This window comes from Ochotona princeps, chromosome 11, assembly GCF_030435755.1.
Source record: "Ochotona princeps isolate mOchPri1 chromosome 11, mOchPri1.hap1, whole genome shotgun sequence".
Taxonomy (NCBI): Eukaryota; Metazoa; Chordata; class Mammalia; order Lagomorpha; family Ochotonidae; genus Ochotona; species Ochotona princeps.
The window spans coordinates 12190024-12203714 of NC_080842.1; positions in this window are offsets into that span (position 1 = coordinate 12190024).

The window sequence follows — 13691 nt, forward strand, 5'->3', positions numbered from 1 at the left end:
CAGATGGCTTCTCTGAGCCACGGTGACACAGCTGCAGCGCGGCCGGTGCGAGGATATTTTTGGCAAATCTCTGCTCTCTTAAGTCCGGCTCTTTCTGATCTCTCTGTTTTAACCAAGCATGTTTATTTCCCCACAAGTTATTTTATCTGGAAATGAGCTTTTCCGTTTTCAAACGATGCACCGGTGCTACACCTACCTGTACCCCACTTTTCTAATTTACTCCCCCACCCCGGGCTCCCCACCAGTTACATTATGCAGGCTGTCAAGGTGGCTTCTGAATACAAGGGCAAATGTTGCTAAGGTAACAGGATTGAAAACCTGTCGGCAGCAGCAAATGCTTTATAACCTGGGGTTTCCCTCATTTGCATTTAAAGTCTCCAGAGCTATAAAATAGCCTCATAGCACTCCAAGTCCTTGCAGCTAAGGAAGAGGGAAAATTTTTAAAAGAAACAATAACTGTCACCTGGAAGTCATTGAGGAACTTGTACTGCTGCAACGTTGAATTAGTGCAGGAAAAATATCAGATGCTAATTTCCACCCTGCTGGTGGAGCCATTGTGCCACCCCAGTGTCTCACTTTAAACCTGGGAGGAATTCCCTCTTCTTTTTTTCTTCCAGAATTGCCCTTCACTGCATTCTCCAAGGTTATATCTAGTGTCTTTCCTCTTTCTTGGCAACCTAGGAATGCTTCATTGCACATTCACAACAAAGGAAATCAAGAGTGGCTGGGGGGCAATGCTCAGATTTGAAGCAAGTGGAAAAATCCCTCGGGCTAAGTGAAGTATAGGCATGTTGATATTACTAAGGGATTAAACAAACAGGATTTTAGAGATGTCTTTGACTACCAGAAATGTCTTTAACAAAACAACTTTATAAGATCAGATCATTGCATTCAACACAGTCCTGATGTCATTCCAAGAATGGGCTATAGTAAGCAAGCAGCAGAAACTGCTACTTGCTTGCCCATTTATTTTTTTAAAAAAAAGTGGGGGATTGCATCAGAATATTTTCAGAGGAAATCTATAAAGCCCTTGTCTCATCTTACTGGATTCCCAAATGTTTATGGACAGAGAAGGAATATGAATGTTCCTAACTCGGACAAAAAGGCGGATTCACAAATGGCTTTTAACAATGACAAGAAAATGCTGAGTGATGTGTGACCGACAGGAAAATAGAAGCATGGAAATGACGCCTCTTTTGGAAAACAGGGCATCAGATTTGACAGGGCTAGGTTGAAAAAGTGCTGTCCTCAAGCCTGAAAGTAAATTTCTTTTTACTTCCAAGGCTCTCTACAACCTCAGAGCATGAGAAGCACCTATGAGAAGAGAGCTGGTTTAGGTACTGGGGAAGACATTTATTTTCACATAGATAAACACTTGTGACATCTATCTGCGAGGATGGAAAGAAGAATCACCTTGACAATCACATATAAGCCACTCTGCTGTGAAGCCCCAACTCAACAGGAAGTTAAGGTTAAACACAATTAGAAATCATGACGTTTCTATGAGATCAACCAGATTTTAATAGATTTTTGGAAACACATGTCTGTGTTCTTTAAGTAGCAAAAGCTGTCTCTTTATCCCCAAAGCCAGACACGTAAAATTTTCTGGTTTAAAAGCACACAATGCAGGGTCTGTCCAAAAATAAGTACTCGTTAAACATCTCCTGATTCTGAATCTGTCGTGACCAAGGGCGCTGACGTAAGCGTCTAACGATGAGTTAAGACCCTGGACACCAACCAAAGTCCTGCCCTTTCTGGAGTCAAGAATGGTTACTGACACTGCACCAAAGCAGGATCAGCCTTCCCCCGCCTTCTTTCACCTCCAAACACTGTCACAGACACGCCTTCACTGATCTGCTCCTGCGTAGACACAGTAGAGACGTGACTCAGAAAGTTAATGTTTGAAAGAACCACAGAAATCATCTGATTTGGCATCTTCATCTCGCAGATGAGGACACCGCATTATAGAGCAGGGAAGCACCTGCCACGCAGCAGGTTCAAGAAGGGCGTGCACCCTTAACTTTCATCTTCCACTGACTGCACTGAAGGAAGAGAAGCTTCTGTAAAGCAAGCCACCTGTGACTCCTGCGCCTCTCTCTGCCTGGGCTTTGAGTTACAGCGCTGACCCAAAGTCATGGTCACCATGTAGCATTGATCCCGGGGAAGCAGCCACATCTCAGCATGGTCTAATGATAAAGGTGACAGACATGGAGCAGGAAAGGCCCAGCTTCACTTCTGGTGTCAGGTGCACAACCCACTCATCAACTACAGTCCTAATTTCTGACTATTCTACCTGACCCACTTCTGTTTTCACATCTATTCATACCCCCTACACACTTAGGTTCCCAAATGCTGAGTGAGAGGCCAATTTCCGGACCTGAACATTTCCACTCTGACTAAAGAACTTAGACGAATATCTACAGCTTAAAAAACTAGGCATAGCTGTTCAGAAGCAGATGATAAGGCATGCGGGTGAAGTCCTGACTTCAATACTCACAGGTTTTCACTTACACAAGACATAGTACCATCATTTATAAAAGACCTCACACCATCGTTGGTGATTGGTGGAAAGCCGGAACTATATTTTCTATAAATTTATCTGTCTGAATCTTACTCGACAGCATGATATATGCTAGGGGTGCCCTGCCTAGAATATACAATTCACAACAGCAGGAACTGTTATTTGTTTTGTCCCATAATGTACCCCAGAAAGTTCAAATTCAAAAAGGATACACTTACTAACTGGGTATACACATATTTTGGGCACAGTGGTATCCTTAAGTAGGAACAATGAATCCTCCCCCTTTCCCTTATTTTTCTCCCTACTGGTAATTCCATAATAGTGGCTATACTTTTTCATTTATTATGTCCAGTTAAAAAGGAGTACTATAGTTCAGGAAAAGGAGTAAGTCACAATAACAATTTAATCCTACAATAGAGTAAAAAGAAAATGAATCCTATAGTGTTAAAGAGTCTTCCAGAGGAGGTTGGAAATAAATAGCCCTCGGCTTAGAACACCTGAGGGCATTCTGTTGATCTGAAAAGCAGGCATTCTGTTAGGTGTGGGCAGGGTGACAGGAGCCCTCTGTTCGGAGGCTTCATCTTTGGCAGAACTTTGGAATCTTGTAGCGATTTTTGCCTCTGCCTTTTCTCAGATCAGATTAGTTAAATCCGAATCTCTAGGCTTTAATAGATCCTCCCCAATGCTTTTTTAAACAATTCATTTAGAAAGCCAAAGAAAAGAAATAGAGCATGAAGGAGGGAGGGAGTTGGAGAGAGAATGAATCTTCCCTCTGTTGGTTCATACTCCAAATGATCGTATGGTCAGCAGTGGGCCAGGCTCAAGCCAGGAGTTTATCCTGGGTTTCCAGTGTGAATGGCAAGAGTCCAAACACACAAACCACCTTCTCCTTCCTTTCCCAGGCCATTTAAAATTGTTGGATTGGAACTGGAGCAGCCAGGTCACAAATAGGTGCCCATACACAATGCCAGGATCATAGGCAGAGGTTTTACCTGCTATGCCAAAAGGCTAGCCTCCCAAATACTTAAAACAAGGAACTAAGGCTGAGAACAACTGCCTTAAAAACAAAGATAATCTACAATTCATTTGGGAAGGTGGTTGTTTTTATCAGGCTAATTCCTACTAGAAAAAGTTGTGTCTTAAATCAGATATATTAGTTATTCAGACAAACCAAATCAAATTTATTTTTATCCTATAATAATACTATAACTGCAGCATCTATTATAACATTTATTTTTAATGTGAAACATTCTGCTAAAAGTTTCTATGGTGCAGGTAGGACATAGCCATTACAAAATTCTTATTTGAAAGAGTTACAGAAATAGAGGGAAGCAGAGACACAACGAGAAAGAGTGAGATTTTTCTTCCATCCATTGGTTCACTTTCCAGGTGCCTATAATGGCCTGAGCTGGGCTGGTCCAAAGCCAGGAATCAGGAGCTTCTGGGTCTCACATGGGGTGCAGGGCCCCATGTACCTGGGCATGTTCCCCTGCCCAAGACACATTGGTAGGGAGCAAGACTGAAAGTGGAGTAGCTGAGACTCAAACTGGCACCCATATCATTTGCTACTACGCCATAGCACTGGCCTCCAGAACGGTTCTTGAAACTAGGATTTCTTAGAGCTTTCTGATGGAGTAATGCTTGCACATTATGCACATAATGCTGAATCTGCTGCATTACACAGGCAACAAAATCAGATTTTGTCCCTAGCTATTTCATGGCCTCCTTTAGTCACAGTTTCTTCTTGTGTAAAATCCCAAATAATTTCTCACAAGTGTGTCAAGCATGCAGTATGGTATTGGACATAAAGAACTTATTCAGAAGTTTGAACAGTCAGGTGTGGATTTTCAGAACTTTCTCATGATGGCCATAGAAGTGGTAATATCTAAAATCAGTAACACTGAAAATGAGTGATGTGACTAATAGTTATACCAAGAGGAGCCACAGCATTCAGTGCCTCCTGAAATTCTCATGATCACAGTACTATCTCTGCTGAATTTTATAAAACTAGTTGGAGCTGGAGTTGCTGCCATGGCATAGTGGGTTAAACTTCTGGTTTTGGTGCCAGCATCCCATATGGGCGGTAGTTCGTGTTCCTGTTGCTCCACTTCCAATTCAGTTCCCTGCTTATAGACTGGAAAAGTGGAAAGGATGGCTGTATATCCACATGAGAGACCTGGAATATACTACTCTCCCCTGGCTCTGGATCAGCTCAGGTCTGGCCATTGCAGCGATTTGTGGAATGGAGTGGTACATGGAAGATCTCTCCCTCTGTGTCTCTTAAAAATTTTAAAAAGTCTTTAAAAAGAATCACCTAGTATTCCAGAGAGAAGACAGGTGAAATGCTGCCTTATGCAAATAGGATATTATTATTTCTTTTCAAAGTTATCTAGTTAAATATGAATTTTAGATAAACAATGAATACATATTTTAGTCTAGTAAACACAGGATATGATTACACTAAAATTATGTCAGTTATTTAAATTTCAATTTGGCTGAATATCCTCTATTTCATTACACAACCCCATTTTAAAGAAAGACAAGTTCATTTAAGGTATTTACTAGAAAGACCTGAAGGCAGAGGAAGTGATCTTAGTATCCTGCAGTTCATAATTTCCATAGCACTTTTTCCATTTTGCTTTCATCTGCATATGACATTTTAGCTGGTCCCCGATTGGGTTATTAGTTACAGGATTAGTACACTTACATTATTTCCCTCTTAGTATTTGGAGACTACAAAACCCCCCGTAGGTTCCTTTCTTTGAGTTAAACTCAACCATTGCTTTTCTATATTTAAAAAGGTTCTTAGTAGAAAATTTGGAGACATAAAAGAAAAAAGAACTCTTTGTAATGCTAATATCCAAAGAAAAGCAATATTAATATTTGTGTAAGTTACAAGTCAGATGAGAATTAAATAGTTTTCTGCAGCGTAACTTTGATGGATATGTAATATCTAATCCAACATCACTTTGTTGAAAATTATGTGATAAACATGCTTAAAGTCAAATCCTGGCACAGGTCTTGTACGGTAGCAAAATATGTATGCCAACTCCAAATGTGCCAGTTTGACACAAAGATTATTGGGGTGGGGGTTAGGGTGACTAAAGAGAAGCAGAGGAAGAGCTTTTTGTGGTGCCTCTGAGCCATCTCCTGCGATGTTGTTTGTTATTCATTCTAGCCACATCCTAAATGCTCAATGTAGCTAAGAACAACCACATTTTTCAGCAGAGAAAATCCTATTTAGCAGTGTTCCTGGGCTAAGTTAAAGCCAGAAGCTTGGAACTCTGGCAGGGAACCAAGTACTGTGAGCAATCATCCACTACTTCCCTAGCTGCAAAAGCTTCCTGGAGATGAATCAGCAATAAAGCAGCTGAAAATGGACCCAGTGCTCACATGAGATGTAGCAAGAAGCTTAACCTGTTATACCACAGTGCCAGCTCCCTAAAAACAAAATTTTAACTGTGAAGTTCCACAGCATCCTGTCTTAAAAAGCTACAATTCCAAGGAGTATAAATAGCATGGGATACTTACTAAATTATGCTTGGCAAATGATTATCCATGTGGGAAAAAGTTAAATAAAACATGCATACTATATTTTTAAATTTTAACCATAAATAGATGAATGGCTTAAAAATGTTGTTATAAAAAAACAAAATCTCAAAAGTTCTAGAAGTCAGTTTTTTTTATGTTCTTAGAGACAGTACAGGGGAGGGAGGAGGGTGGTTTGCTAGGAAAACCAAAAAGCAAAAGCTGTAAATGAGAAGAATAGAAAGCATGAGTACATGAAAAATTAAGACTTGCTCTTTGGTGAAACAACTGTAGCCAATGTTAAAAGACAGCAATTAAGAGAAATTAGGGGCCCGGCGACGTGGCCTAACGGCTAAAGTCCTCGCCTTGAAAGCCCCGGGATCCCATATGGGCGCCGGTTCTAATCCTGGCAGCTCCACTTCCCATCCAGCTCCCTGCTTGTGGCCTGGGAAAGCAGTTGAGGACGGCCCAATGCATTGGGACCCTGCCCCTGCGTGGGAGACCTGGAGGAGGTTCCAGGTTCCCGGCTTTGGATCGGCACTTGCTGGCCCGTTGCGGCTCACTTGGGGAGTGAATCAACGGACGGAAGATCTTCCTCTCTGTCTCTCCTCCTCTGTGTATATCTGGCTGTAATAAAATGAATAAATCTTTTTTAAAAAAAAAGCACATGGGAAAATGTAATTAAAGGTTTACAATGAGACCCAGTATAATGGCCTAGCAGCTAAAGTCCTTGCCTTGCATGTGCTAGGATCCCATGTGGCCTCAAGTTCATTTCCCAGAGGCCCTGCTTCCCATCCAGCTTCCTGCTTGTAGCCTGAGAAAGCAGTAGAAGATGACCCAAAGCCTTGGGACCCTGCATCCATGTGGAAGACCTGGAAGAGGCTCCTGGGTTTGGATCGGTGGAGCTCTGGCCATTGCAGCTGCTTGGAAAATGAATCAATGGACAGAAGATCTTCCTCTCTGTCTCTCCTTCTCTCTAAATATTTGACTTTCCAATTAAAATAAAATAAATCTTTTTTTAAAAGTTTATTGTGGTTCAAAAGTATCTGAAAGCCATTCTTAGCTTTTTCAACAACAGGTGCTTTTCATAAACTTTCTGAATATGCTTTGTATTCCACATCCAGAAATCAAACAGTACAAACTTAAGCAACATTGTGCAATTATGCAGTTATTGAATGGAAGACACAGCAATAAACTCAGCTCTTGACTTCAAACCCACTATCTTGCATTCTCTGCACAATTCACATTCATGTTACAAAAAATTCAGATAATGCTGAAACATATTTACAATAAAACAAAAAATATCAAAAATCCTTAAGACATATTTGAGAGGTACTAATATTTTTCAAGCTATTTTTATATATTTAAATTTTCTAAGGTTAGGACTGAAGATACTTTTCATCTAACATTGCATTTTTTTATATTTCTCATGTATTTAGCATTCTCTTTTTCTTGCGTATTTAGCTTGTTTTCAGTTTTTCCCTATTATAAATGCTACTACATTTATATCCACATAGGAAGAGCCTTGCAAGCAATTTACAGAAAATATAAATATTATGCAAAATCTATGTAGATTAAAAAAATTTGCACCAAAATAAAGTTCATCTTTCAATTTCATGTTTGCACAATTTTTTATATTCTCTTACATCATGGCCCTTGTTTCATCATTGGGGTTCTTTCCCCCTGTAAAATTACTATATTTTTATATGGGTATATTGCTTAAAAATCAGGTCAATTTCAATTCCTACCAGCAATATACAATTTCCTTGCAACCGCGACTGCACTGAACAGTTTTATTTTGTCATATGGCAAGTGAAAAATGATCTCTTGATTGTTTCATGTATTACTAATGCAGCTAAGGAATCAAAGTAAATAGTTTTACTTAAGAATTATTCAGTGAGTACACATAAACTTCAGACAGAGACCCAGGCATTCCGTGTCTCATGCATTAGCCATTCTGTGAAAAACCATTTCCTGAACCATCTGTTTGTCTTCCCATTAGGTCAACTACAATCCCCGAAACACCAAAGGATGGTATTGTTTGTGCAAATGAATGTGATTTTCTCCCCAGAAAGGAGTGAGAATGTCTGCTATTTAACATAGTATAATTAGGTAGAGAGCTTGAGGAACACTATGAGGAGCAGAAGATGATTATGTTAATGGGCTAGAGAAGTGAGTATCTCACCACTAACATCCTATTCACCGTAAATGATTGGCCTGTAAACTATTCCTGGCTGTGTTGAGGCCATCAGATATTTTTTAACTCTGGATCTCTTGTCTCAGACTACCTAATTGGATTTTTTAAAATTTGTGATTAGATGGAAATAGCAAACTGGCACTACAGGAAGTCTCTTGATGTACTATTAAGATGTTTTCGTATTTTTTTTCTGGATTTAATTATGTTTCATTCATAAAGATTTAGCCAGAAATTAAGAAGGAAACAGATTGTTTCCAATTGATCCTGGAAGCAGAGTAGCAGTTTGTACTAGCCAACAATGCCCCACAGGGTAAAGTAGAAGGCAGCTAAAGTAATCAGGACCCCAAGAAGAAACAGCAAAGGTCTTGACAGGGGCTTCTTACGCATCTTCTAAAATCTGAAGATATGCGTTCTGCTTTCTTTGTCACTTTTTCCTAACTACATTGTTAATTAAACTGTTGTAATAAAACATTTACCACTAGCTATATTACCCCAGAGACAATCACATTTTCATAAGTTTCATTCTCCTAAAATGTTATAAAAAAACTATGCCAACACCATCATTTTCTATTCCTTTGACATCTATCTATAAAGTAGAAAAATGAACACGGTGGTATTTAGACTGCTGAAGAGGCTACTGAAATTGGTAGGATGCATTACCTAACAGAATAAGATGAATCACAGTAAAGTTGTTTTGGTAAGGCTCAGTTTCTGCTTTCACAATAATTAGGAAAATTATTCTGTTTGCAGAGGGGTCTTATACTGATAATAACAGACATTTCAAGTGGTGAAACAGAAGGTAGGGAGTCACCCAAACTTAGTGCGAAAAAGGAACATCAGTTTTCTTTAGGCACTCCCGAGATCCACAGCTTTATAAAACCAAAATTTTAAAAAAATTTGTACTTTATGGAGGTATCTGAGCCCCTGATAATCTCTACTTTCCCTTTCTTTGCCTTCCTTTTTACCCAAGAAATATCTAATTAACATCCAATTTCCTACTGCATACTTTGTGACTTCAAATCATAAGTGCTATTAGTAGTAGGATGATACACAATCTATTTGGTTCTCCACGAAGGTCTGAGAGCTAGATGGGGGTGCAGGTGTCCTGCTACCAAAACTGATGGCCCAACATATGTCCACTGCCTCCCAATAACTGGATCTAGTTATTATAAAATCAGCCTCCATTCTACTGTTTCTGTATTTGTGCACTCTCCAATGTTTTGTTTTTGTTTTTCTCAAAACCATGCAGGCAGCTCTGATCCAATTAGACAATCTCCCCACCCCCCTGCAGGCAATCCACATCTTCAGTAGCAGGAAATCATTGCTATTCTTGCCTTACTCAGGAAAAATTAACAGGGCAAATCACACGGGCTGGGGAAATGCCTGCTTATTCAAAGCTCCATCTCAGACATAAAGTGACACTCTGAGTTTATAATGCACCAGAGGTCACACCACATTTTGCCAAGGTGAGAGAGCAAAAAGCAGCCCAGATTTGGATGACCCATTTTGTCTTTCATTTCTCATGCAAGAAGATGACTTACTATACTGACATCTCAAATTGCTGTGTAAAAATTTTTGTCATTATCACCAGTCTCCCAACAAGCTGTAGTTCTGCTCTTCAGATGGAAAGTATGTATGGTCAGAGAATCAGTGAAAAAACAACAACAATCACAGCAAAAACAATTCCAGCTATAGCAGATGCTAGAAAAGTAGAAGGGACAGAGGGGGGCTTGGACTAAAACAAATCAGGGGAAGTTGGATGTAGTTTATGGAGTGACAAATATCGACATTAATAATAAGGGACATTAAATAAGGCAGTTTTGTGCTATCAGGCATTTTCTTTGTAAATTTAAAACTATTCAGATATAAAAAGTTTAAAAAATAGTTATGACTTCTTGTGTTCTTTAAATAAATGTCATGAATTGGCCACTTTTCTTGGGCAAGTTATGTAGACTCAATGATGAATATTTACAAAGCATAAAGAAAAGCAAAAATAACTTAAAATTCTTATTAACACTTTGATGTACTCAAAATTCCTTCCATATATGTAAGTATCTAAGGTATGCATAACGACATAGTTGCTTACTTGATGATGTAATACATGTATGTTTTAAAATGTGTATTTGCTCTACATAATGGCACTTAAGGATTGCATAGTATTCCATTTATTTATGCATGACAATTTATTATTTTTTGCAATTATTTTATATTCATGAACATATATTTTCTTTAATAAATCTTACTTTGGTGAACATCCTTCTAGGTATAATTCTGAACAGTTTCTATTTTTAGACAATCATTAAAACCATATTTATTAGCAGGAAAATGCTCCAATTTCTAAATGACAGCCATAGCTTATAAAATTTTCATGATATAGAACATATCAAAAAGCACAGAACATAAAAGATGATCCAGATGATTACAATTTTTACTCTGGCCAAGTTGTTACAATTTATTGAAGATATAATTAATATTTTATAATATTGTATAACATCTTGGGCACTTTATTAGATACTGTCATAAGTATTCTTTTTTTTATAAAGCAGAGTGACAGAGAGAAAGGGAAAGACAGGGAAAGAATATCTTCTATTTGCTGATTCACTCCCTAAATGAGTGCAGTGGTTAGGGCTGGGCCAGCTGATGCTAAAAGCTTGGAAGTCCATTCTTATCTGTCCAGTGGGTGGCAGGGGCCCACGTGTTTGGGTCATCTGCTAAGTTCCCAGGCACATCAGCAGGGAGCTAAATTGGAACAGAGCAGCTGGAAGTCAAACTGGCACTCAGATATGGTATTGGGTATCACAAGTGACAGTTCAACTCACTGCACCACAACACCAGCCACACAGTATTATTTCTAATTGATTACATAGAACTCTTTTCCCAGTCTGCAAAGCAGAGGCTACATTCCAGTTCACATTCAAAGCCAACTGTTTTTGTGACAATTGGTGCTGACAGCTCCTCTGACTGGTCTGCAGCCTATATGGGCTTTCTCTATGACCATAAACATGATTAGTCTTGGGACCCTGTGTTTTTCGTAGATCAGTGCTGAAGCCCAGAATAAATGAAATAATACATTCACATAAAACCATCCTGCAAATGCTACAATAACCAGAGCAAGCTTCTTGGAGCAGAAGTCAGGTCACATCACTCGAATGCCCAGGGTTTGCTGTATGACGCCACAAGAGACCTGAAATCTTTGCCAACAAGGCCAATGTCTTCTGTGCTCCTTCATCCTTGCTTTTCTGACCTCCTCCACACTGGCAGCATCCAGTTGCAGTCATACAGATGGACTCACCATTCTTCAAACAGCCTACAAACTTTCCTGTCTCTGTGCTTGTTGCTGCTCCTCCAGGCACGATTTCGTTCTAGAAGTTTCATTGAGTACTCATCTCCTGTACAATGAACTAATCACCCACCCAGCATGCAAATGCAACACTCTGTAGATTCTGGTACACTCTATTGGTCTCTCATTTGTTTGTTTGTTTGTTTGTTTGTTTGTTTGTTTTTGGTCTGAGCCTCCACTGCAGAACTATTAACAAGTATTACTGAATGCATGATCAAATGACAATTAGCATCTTTTTTCTCTCAGTGGCTAATTCTTACTGGGATTTCAATAACATAAAGGACATGAAACTTCATAAGGAAAGACATGACTGCTTTATTCCTGGCTGCATTTCCACTCCATAGAAATGCATGGCCTCAATTGGTATATAATTTATGCCTGAATGAATTAATGAAATAAGAACTAAGGAATTGCTGAAGTTATGCTAATTATCAAGAATTTATTCCTAAGCCTCAGTATTCCCTACCTGCTTTACTTCTTTTTTTCTGTTTGTCAAATTTTTAAAAGTCTATTTATTCATTTAAGAAGTAGAAAGAGTTGCTACCTGTTGGTTCACTACCAACTGCCTACAAAGGCCAAGGATAAGGTCTGGCCAAAGCTACAAGCAAAGACTCAATTAGTTCTCCCTGCAGGGTAGCAAGAACCCAACGGTTTGAGCCATCACCACTGTCCTCCCAGGGTCTACATTAGTGGGAAGCTGGAGTCAAAAGCCTAGCTGGGAACTGACTCTCAGCATATCCTAACTAATGTTTTCACTGCTAGACAAAATGCCCACTATTGTTTGCCAGTTATATCACCTCATACCTCATGTTCTCTCCATCCAGTGTTTTAAAAACAATTGATTTGTTCAGTTTACTGAGTACTAACACATGTAACTTCAGGGCTTGAATTCATAATCACGCAGCTAGTGATATTAACAGCCAGTGATTGAGGCTAAATTCCACTGGTTGATATACTTGATGCATCCAATCACATTGCCACACTATTCCTTGCAAATTGAAGATCCCATCTGGTTTTTAAAAGATCAAGTATACCAATGGCTTACATAGTAGATGTTGGCTTACTTTAAAAAAGTTTGAAAGTTCCTTAAAAATCTTGCAATGTTTTTTCAGATTTTCTTATTCCATATTATGAATAAAAATGATTTGATGGGAGTTTTTATCTTTAGTTTGATTCTAGCTCATACATCGTTTCTCATGCCAACTATGATTATGAGAAATTAACCCTCAACAAGTTAATATACAGCAAGTCTCCATTCAGACATGAGAGGTTTCATTTGACGAGGCTATGGAAATATTCATAACTATTTCTCATTAAACAAACAGAATTTTCAGCAAGACTAAAGTCATCATCTTTGCTACTGTGAAATCTATGTTGATGTCTTCATGTTCCTTCGTCTGACGCAGAGTTGTATTGGGACTACTTGGATGGTAAGCATCCCAGTGGTCTGTGTACTCAGTCAGGTTGGACATACATGACAAATTCAGACATCATTATTTTCCATGCTCTGCTTAAATGATGAGAAATTGGAATTTTTCTGCATACAGTGTTACATTGTTAGTCACCAAAACTTAGATTTTAGGAGTTAACAGGGAGACTTAAAATACTTTAACTGACAACAATAAGACTTAACAAAATGCAACAATTTCATGTGGAAGTAAGTTCTCAACATGGAAGAGATTTAATTCAAAACTGTAAAATTACTAGTTAGGGATATAATGTAGGCATCTGGGGGAGAGTTGGTAAAATAGAAGATCAACAAATTCTTTTGACTCAGATTCCATAGAATTATCTAGAAAAGGCATCAGAGCAGATGATTCTTTTCCATAGGGAAACATATTGCACTGTCTAGAGCTACATGTGCAGAATCCAGGACCACATGTGGCTTACTATAATTCAGGCAGGATTTGGGTCCAACATGCTGCATTGATCATTCACTTCTATTTATTCCCCCTCCTGAAATGTCACCAATATGACAATAAAAAACTAAAATGATTAGAATCTGACAAGGACAAAGTAAACAAAAGCAAAATCACCCATGGAGCAGAATTTTAACAATCTTTTGGAAGACAAAGTAAAAGGAGGCTGAGTGGCAGCTGATTAAT